The 9,169-nt window shown below is 40.9% G+C and overlaps 1 long non-coding RNA gene across 1 annotated transcript; it reads left to right on the forward strand.

Annotated features, from left to right (window-relative positions):
* The first annotated feature begins 711 nt into the window (after positions 1–711).
* On the forward strand, positions 712–8,871 carry LOC126470303 (uncharacterized). The gene is made up of 5 exons (XR_007586164.1): positions 712–1,943; positions 2,067–2,101; positions 2,234–2,349; positions 3,969–4,287; positions 7,672–8,871. It is a non-coding gene; the product is annotated as an uncharacterized LOC126470303 (long non-coding RNA).
* The last annotated feature ends 298 nt before the right edge of the window (positions 8,872–9,169 follow it).

A 9,169-nucleotide genomic window follows, 5' to 3' on the forward strand; every position in this document is an offset into this window, starting at 1 on the left:
CACGCAAGTGCAAAGTGGAGTAAAAGCCGTAAGGCTACAAACTCCCCCACAGACTTACCCAAAGAGGGGAAAGTATTAGATGAGAGTGACTGAGGCTTCCCAGTCTCATTCTGCCTTCATCTTCATCGCTGTTGCATAAGGTCGATTTCCTTGTTCTCACTCGTGTGCGTTAATCGTTAGGTTATTCGTCCTGACCTAAAATGAAGTGTTCAGCGGCATCGAGCAGCAGTAGTGCCAGTGACGGCAAGCGGCAGAGACCCATAGAGGAGGATGGAGCATAATCTGTTTAAGTACAGATTCAAATCAGAAACTGCAACTTGTTTTTTACTCAGAATTTCGTACTATTGAACACGTGTCGTCTTATTGTTTCAGCGTATATCCACCGAATAGCTGATGAACAAAGTGCTGAGATGCATCAGCGCCAGCAGTAGCAGCAGTTATAGCCATGGAGGTAAAAATAAGACCTCCATGGTTATAGCGTCTTAAATGTATATTTCTTTCTTCATCTTCGCAGTTGCGACAACGTGTCTGAAGTTGTTGTAGATGATTTCGAGGGACCAAAATCGATAAACGTAACTTTCTTATTGTTTCAGCACTTGTCCAGCGGATAATTGACGAACTGGGTGCTGAAAAACAACAGCAGCAGAAACATCGTAGCATGATTATTATTATTATTATTATTATTATTTTCGATTATTCCCATTTAAAGAGAGCGTTTGAACTTGAATTCCTTTATGATGATTGTTTATGTTTTTTCTGAGTCCAAATTTTCTTCATGTGTTCTCTGTGTTGTTTCTTTCGCTCCGCTGTCCATTTGCATCCTGGTCTCTTCTGTGTTGTGGTGTCAAATTTATGTTTTTTGATGATGTTCCTGAATTCAGTTCTATTTTCTGCATCGTTTACTGTTATGTGTGCTTGTCTGAGGTCCTCTTCAATTTCTTTTATCCATTTTGTTTTTCCCCTGCTTGAGTTGAAGACTTTAAGAATTCGCTTTGAAATTCTGTTTTCATTCATCCTGTGGATATGTCCATAGACCTGCATTCTTCTTTTCCTTGTTGTATCCGTAATCTTCTCTGTGTATTTATATAATTCTGATGTTGGTCTCTTCTTCCAGTTTCCTTGCTCTTGTATCGGGCCAAAAATTTTCCTGAGAATTTTCCTTTCTTGTTTCTCTATTTCTTTGATTTTAGTTTGCCCACCTATTTGTGTTGTTTCAGATGCATACAGTGCCTCCGGAAGTACGACAGTGTTGTAGTGCCTCAATTTTGCGTTAATGGATATGGACTTTTTGTTATAATAGTTCCACGTGAGTTTATATGCTTTCTGTAGTTTTTTTTACTCTTTCCTCATTGGCCTTTAGGTTGATCCCTGATGGCTGGATGATTTCTCACAGAAACTTGAAATGTGGTAATTGTACGATTTTCCCATGGGTTGTCACAATAGGCAATTTGTCTTGTGGCACTCTTTCTACGTATTGGGTTTTCTCATATGAGATTTGCAGGCCAGTTCTTTGTGCAATTTCGTGTAACTTCTCTATGACGTTAGTGGCTTCGTTTCTATTATTTGTGAGGATTGCAAGGTCATCTGCAAAAGCTAAACACTTCACATTGAATCTATTATCTTTTCTAATGCCAATTTGGATTCCTTAGACTTCTTTTTCCCATGTCCTGATAATTTTTTCAAGAATGATATTAAAGAGTAATGGTGAATTTTTCTTCCTCATCGTAGTATACATAATTTCTTTCTAAACACTTTTCTTATATACATAATATGTTGCATATGCTTTACTAGTGTAGACGATTTTTAGGGACAAAAGTCAGTAACTGTAACTTTTTCTTCCCCTAAGAATTTTGTATTAATATCAAGTAAATATCGGCTTATTGGTTCAGTATTTTCCCAACGGATAATTGACCAGCTTGATGCTGAGAAGCAGCAACAGCATTGTAAGTAGTATAGGGCCTATATATTTTTCTTCTTCATAGTACTGTGTATACGTAATATGTTGCTGTTTGACAAAAAATTCGTCGTATATGTAATATGGTGCATATTCTTTATTGTTGTTGTAGACTATTTCCTGGCAGAAGAAGAGGAACAGAGAGGGGTATGTGTCGAGGATAAGCAGGAGCCATTACAGATCTCCTTTGAGTGTATATTTTAAAAATATGTTTTTTTCTAGTAATTTTTTTCATGTGCATATGTTTTAATATTAACAAAAATTAATATGTGGTTTTAGGTGATATAAGTGAGATGGACAGATGACTTTTCCCCAACTCAGGCGAGGACAAAATGACACAGTGGGTGGAGGAGATGGAGAAAGACCTTCATCGGTGCGAGAAGCTGTTGGATGATGTGAGGGAGATGCCAAGGAGCCAGTTTGAAATAGTTAATTTACGCTGAAGTGCCAAAGAAACTAATATAGGCATGCGTATTCAAATACAGAGATATGTAAACAGGCAGAATACGGCATTGTGGAAGGCAACGTCTATATAAATGTGTCTGGCGCAGTTGTTGATCGTTTACTGCTGCTACAATGACAAGTTATCAAGATTTAAGTGAGTTTGAACGTGATGTTATAGTCAGCACATGAGCGATGGGACACAGCATCTCCGAGGTAACGATGAAATGGGGTTTTTCCATATGATCATTTGACGAGTGTACTGAGGATATCAGAAATCTGGTAAAACATCAAATCTCCGACATCACTGTGGTCGGAAAAAGATCCTGCAAGAATGGGATAAACAACAACTGGAGAGAATCGTTCAACATGACAGAAGTGCAACCCTTCCACAAATTGCTGCAGATTTCAATGGTGCACCATCAACAAGTGCCAGCGTTTGATGATGATGTTTGGTTTGTGGAGTGCTCAACTGAATGGTGATCAGCGTCCACACAAAGTCCCAATTTTTATGCAGTCGAATTTTTACACAGTCCAATCCAGCCACTGTCACGAATGACGATGATGATGATGAAATGATGAGGACAACACAAACACACAGTCCCCAAGAAGAGAAAATCCCCAACCCCGGTCAAGAATCGAACTTGGGACCCCGAGATCCAGAGGCAGCAAAATGTCAGAGTGTGAACCATTCAACGAAACATCATCGATATGGGTTTTCGAAGCTGAAGGCCCACTCATGTACTCTTGATGACTGTGCAACACAAAGCTTTACACCTTACCTGGGCCTGTCAACACTGACATTGGACTGTTGATGACTGGAAACATTTTGTCTGGTCCGACAGGTCTCGTTTCAAACTGCATTGAGCTGATGGACGTGTATGGGTATGAGTCAACCTCATGAATCTATGGACCCTGCATATCAGCAGGGAACTGTTCAGGCTGTTGAAGTCTTTCTAATGCTGTGAGGCATGTGCAGTTGGAGTGATGTGTGACCCCTGATATGTCTAGATATGACTCTCACAGGTGACACATACGTAAGCATCCTGTCTGATCACCTGCATCCATTCATGTCCATTGTGCATTCCGACGGACTTTGGCAATTCCAGCAGGACAATGCAACACCCCAAAAGTCCATAAATGCTACAGAGTGGCTCCAGGAACACTTTTCTGAGTTTAAACACTTCCGCTGGCCACCAAAGGCACCACATATGAAAATTATTGAGTATGTGAGGGATGCCTTGCAACATGCTGTCAGAAGGGATCTCCATCCCCTCGTGCTCTTACGAATTTATGGACAGCCCTGCAGGATTCAAGCTGTCAGTTCTCTCCAGCACTACTTCAGACATTAATCGAGTCCGTGCCATGTTATGTTGCACTTCTGCGTGCTCGGTGGGGCCCTATGCAATATTAGGCAGATGTACCAGTCTCTTTGGCTCTTCAGTGTATATGAATGTACTCATTCTATTTACAAATAATAATAGTCAGTGTTATTTCTTTCCTTGTAGCAGCAGCAGCTGGCGATGTCTGAAATGTTGTAGTTAATTTTCCTTATTATCTCTCTCTTCTACAGCGGTTGCATCAGGGGAACAATTCCCTCAATACGCCATAGCGGAGGTACTGAGGACGGCGGAGCTTGTTTTGCCAAAGCGGGGCTGGGTGATGCATGCTTCGCCATGTAAGACGGACCTCATCGCCATGCAGGAAACTGCGGCCGCCACCACCACTGCCCCACTCTTGCCGCCCCAGCACCGCTCTGACATCCATGGGTCACTTTTCTTCCAGCAAGTGGTTCAGGGCTGCAGCAACAGCCGCAGCCAGGATGCTCACACTGGTCTGATACCGCAGCATCTCCTTTTTCTCTACCTTCTTGTCCTCACCGATCTCGCAAGGTAGGGCACATACCTCACAAAACCTCACTGCAAGCAGCTTCGTCATGTAGTTGTAGTAGTATTAGTAATAGCAATGATCCTATGGCTAGCGGCAGCTCCTTCACCTGTTCCTTTAGTGAAAGACTTTAGATCAGTTACACTGTGTTGCAGTTAGAATACTCAGTGACTGCAGACACCTTTGAGGAGTGAAGGAGTGGATCTTGTTCACTAGGATTCAGAATCCGGCTGGAGGGTGTTGCGACCCTGGTGGGTTTCTAAGAGTGTGTCTTCCTCTCATGGAAACAGAACTCCTCAAGGTTGTTAATGATCCGTGATGTCCCATCATTAGATGTGGTGCAGTGGTGTGCATTGAACTGTCGCACCACCCCCACCCCACCTCCCAACCCCTAATCCCCCCCTGGAGCCACCTCTACTGTTGAAGACACAAGTCTTCGTTCTCGTGATAGCATGGAACACATCAATCACCGAGTGGTTTCGTGAATCCACCTTGAGAGCTATACTGGCCTGGTTTTCCAATATGGAAGTTACAGTGTCAGCTACAGTGCTCAGCCAAATACTACACCTTGACATACATACACACATCTATGATCCAGTAAAAGGAGGGTCTAGCTATATGAAGCTCCCTAAGGATATAGCTGATAAGAAGGCATGCATTAATGTCCAAAATAAAACCGATCTGGCTAATTTTGCATGGTCCATTCTGGCTTGTGAGAGAAATTACCCAAAAGATTCGCAGTGCTCATCTTGATATGGCAAAGGTATTGATGTTCGTAAGTGTTATAGCTTTGATTGTATCGAATATTTCCCATTAAGATCCAGGATATACCTAAATTTGAGGCTCAGAATATTGGAGTATTGGTTCATGTCTATGGCCTGGAGAAATGCTAGTCAGATGAGCAGAACAAGCGTATAGTTGTCGGCCCCCTCCATTTCTCAAAATTTGCTGATGAGTGTAAGATTCATGTAAATATGTTCTTATTCTCCGATGAGAAATATAAGGAGAAAGGCAATTATCATTACGTTTGGATCAAAGACATGTCCCATCTCCTTTCCTGCCAATTGTCAACCAATCATGTGTAAAGCATATTTGCTTAAGATGTTTGACTTCTTTTTCCAAAAGCGAGTATTTTGCAAAGCATCTAGTCGACTGCGCTTCCAAGGATCAGGTACCTGTTATTATGGCTACTGAGGAAACCAAATTCATTAAGTTTAAAAATGCTCATCATCGGGAGTGATGCCCATTTGTAGTGTATGCCAACTTTGAATGTCTCCTCGCTCCTGTGACCCGCTGTGAAGATGACGCACAGCTTCAAATACTACCTTCACAGAAAAACACATACCATATGTGGCAGCATACTAAATTTTATCATACTATGATTCAAGTCTCAACCATTACAAATCTTATTTTGGGAATTATTCTGCTGTTTGGCTTCTCAATGAGCTCGAAAAACTTTCATGGAAGGTTGATGAGCTTTACAGCAACAACCTTCCCATGACCAAAGCAAAGGAGAGTGAAGGTTTGTACCATAACCTGGTTGACTGTCGTATCAGTGGGCTGCTGTTAGATAAAAAAGCTGAAACTCCTCATAGGTACCACTGTCATTAGGGTAAGTTCTGTGGCCAGCTCACAATACATGCAATTTGAAGTACCAGTTAGCAAGGCACATACCCGTTTTCCTCCATAATTTAAGCTGGTATGACTCACTTTCTTATTGAGCACTTGGCTTATTTCGGGTGGGAGAAAAATTATGTCAGTGTCCTGGCTGACAATGTCGAGTAATATGCTTCATTCTCCAAACGAATGATGCCAAGAATTACACTCCGCTTCCTTGACTTGCTACGTTTTATCCAGGGGCCACTCCAGAAACTCGTTGAAACTCTACCTCAGGAGGGTATACACATCACTCGAACTGCATTTCCCCATGAGGAAAAGTTTCAACTTGTGACTAGGAAATGGAGTTTCCTGTATGAATATCTGGATACTACGGTAAAACTCAATGAAACCAGGCTATCTGAAGTAACTGCATTCTGCAGTAACCTCACAGGTGATGCCATGTCAGATGTAGAGTATGAGCATGCTGAGAATGTCTGGCAGGAATTCAGGATCATATCTTTAGGAGAGTACGCATGACTTCACGAGAACACACACGTGGGATTGCTTTTGGATGTTTCCGAGAAATTCCAGAGTCTATGCATAGCCACATATTCTCTGGATCCTGTATTTTATTGCATGGCACCTGGGTTATCCTGGGATGCTATGCTCAAGAAAATGAAGTGCAGCATTGAACTACTGACCGATACCGACATGCTTATTTTCTTTGAGCGAGAGATGTATGGTGGACTTGGCCAATGTGTCCATAGGCACACCAAGGCAAATATCTCACAGATGGGTGACAGGTTCAGGGCATCCCTTGATTTGAGTTACGTCATGTATCTGAATGTAAATAACATATGGGCATGCCATGCAACGATCACTGCTGATTGAGGAGTTTTGACAGGTGCCCGAAGATGAATCAAGGGAATTAGGTGGAAAAATCAAGGGGGTTATGTTGGTTGATTCTGATGTGGGGTATGTGGTGAAGACAGAACTCAAATACCATATTAATATGCATGATTTGCCACTGTGTCCAGAGCAACTTCTCTGGTGAGGAGGCTTCACCCCAAAATAACCGATAACAATGCTGGGGAATAAGTGGAGATATATGATTCATTCTGTATTCTCCAACAGTATCTCAGATTCAAGATGAAGCTGGTTAGAATCACATGGGCTATCTCCTTCAAGCAGTCCCTCTGGATGAAGGAGTATATTGACTTGAATCTGAGGCAGAGAGCTTCCACAATGAGTGACTTTGAGAATGAGTTTTTAAAATTAATGAATAAATAAATTTTCTGCAAAACAATGGTGAATTTGAGGGAATATCGTGAAATTTTGATCAACACCAAATGGGATGGGCTTTGGGGAGTGATAGAATGCATTGTCAGACAAAATTTTAAACGTGTCACAACATTCATTAAGAACTTGTTGCTGTGGGGATGGCAAAGGTAGCAGTAGTTTTCACGAGACCTATCTGTGTGGAGATGTGCATACTAAACCTGTCCAAATTCCACACATACTGCTTTCATTATGAGTTTGTGATACCTCATTCCACTGATCCTAAGTTACATCATATGGATACAGACAGCATCATATATTGGGCGATGAACTGCAATCCATATGAATTAATGAGGTACCATGGTAATGAATTCCACATGTCATCTTACATGGCCAATAACCCTGTTGGTATATTCACAGAACAAGAAGCTTATCGACCTTATGAAAGATGAGGTGAATGCACTGCTGATTGTGTTTGTGGGTCTGTAATCAAAAATGTATGTTTATCGCAGGTTGGAAGGCGACACCCAGAGACAGGCTAATGGTGTGAACCATATGATATTGAGATCTCTCTATCAAAGACTATTTGCAGTGCCTGACAATGGTGTTCACAGTGCTTCACCGCAGCCACTGCATATGGTATGGAAAACTAGTATTCAGTCGAGACGACATGAGGTGTACACTGTGCTGCAGTCTAAAATCGGCCTGTCACCGCATTGTGTGTGTGTGTGTGTGTGTGTGTGAGAGAGAGAGAGAGAGAGAGAGAGAGAGAGAGTTTGTGTGTGTGTGTGTGTGTGTGTGTGTGTGTGTGTGTGTGTGTGTGTGCTGTGAGAAAAGTTAAAAAAGTAAAATGTATTGAGAAATGTATAAAAGCATAAGCAAATATATATCATCTAAATAATTATTTATTCATAGACAGCATGGGTGTACTATGTCTTTAAATATGTCTGCTTGTGTCTGTATATGTGTGGATGGATATGTATGTGTGTGCGAGTGTATACCCGTCCTTTTTTCCCCCTAAGGTAAGTCTTTCTGCTCCCGGGATTGGAATGACGCCTTACCCTCTCCCTTAAAACCCACTTCCTTTCGTCTTTCCCTCTCCTTCCCTCTTTCCTGATGAGGCAACAGTTTGTTGCGAAAGCTTGAATTCTGTGTGTATGTATGTGTCTGTTTGTGTTTCTATCGACCTGCCAGCACTTTCGTATGGTAAGTCACATCATCTTTGTTTCTAAATATATTTTTCCCGCGTGGAATGTTTCCCTCTATTACATATCAATGTACAATGTGTGCCATGTAAATAAGATAGTTTTTAAAGTTTCACATGGCACTAGCTGTCAAAGACTAATTAGTTTTTAAGTGTATATAGCTCACAGTCCATCAGAATTATTGTAAAGCGTATGCTGTTGGGAGTATGAAATTATACTGTAGTAAAAAAGTATCTCTGCATTAGTTTTTAGCGAGGATTTATAAAACAATTGTAAAATATTCCCATTTAATGCTACTGGAAAAAATGTAAAAATATTCTCAGTCAGTTTTACTGTTGAGAGGATCATTTTTTCCTTGCTTTAGTAATAGCATATATGTTAAAAGCATCTATGAATTGAAATATCAGAGCCGAATTGTATGTCATGAACTGAACTGTACCTTAAGAACTGATCTGTACCTCAAGAACTAAATTGTATCTCAAGAACGGAACTTTATCTCAAAAATAAAATTGCATCTGTATTAATTGAATAAATGAATGTCTTTGTGGTTATTATTTACAAAAAACACCCTTCCCCTATTGCTTTGTGTATATAAATGATGTTCAGGACACAAATGACATTGGTTTTGAAAATGAAGGTGAAGTTCATTACGGAAGATAATAAAATATACAGAAAGGCTGCATGGGATTACTCCTATTGTGCAGCACGAATTCGCTTATGGGAGCAGGAGGCACATGACCATGTCCACTTTCAAAGACATATAGCAAATATGTCTAAAATTATATTGCCAGTACTTGAAGAAAAC

The sequence above is a fragment of the Schistocerca serialis genome, chromosome 3 (assembly GCF_023864345.2).
Source record: "Schistocerca serialis cubense isolate TAMUIC-IGC-003099 chromosome 3, iqSchSeri2.2, whole genome shotgun sequence".
Lineage (NCBI taxonomy): Eukaryota > Metazoa > Arthropoda > Insecta > Orthoptera > Acrididae > Schistocerca > Schistocerca serialis.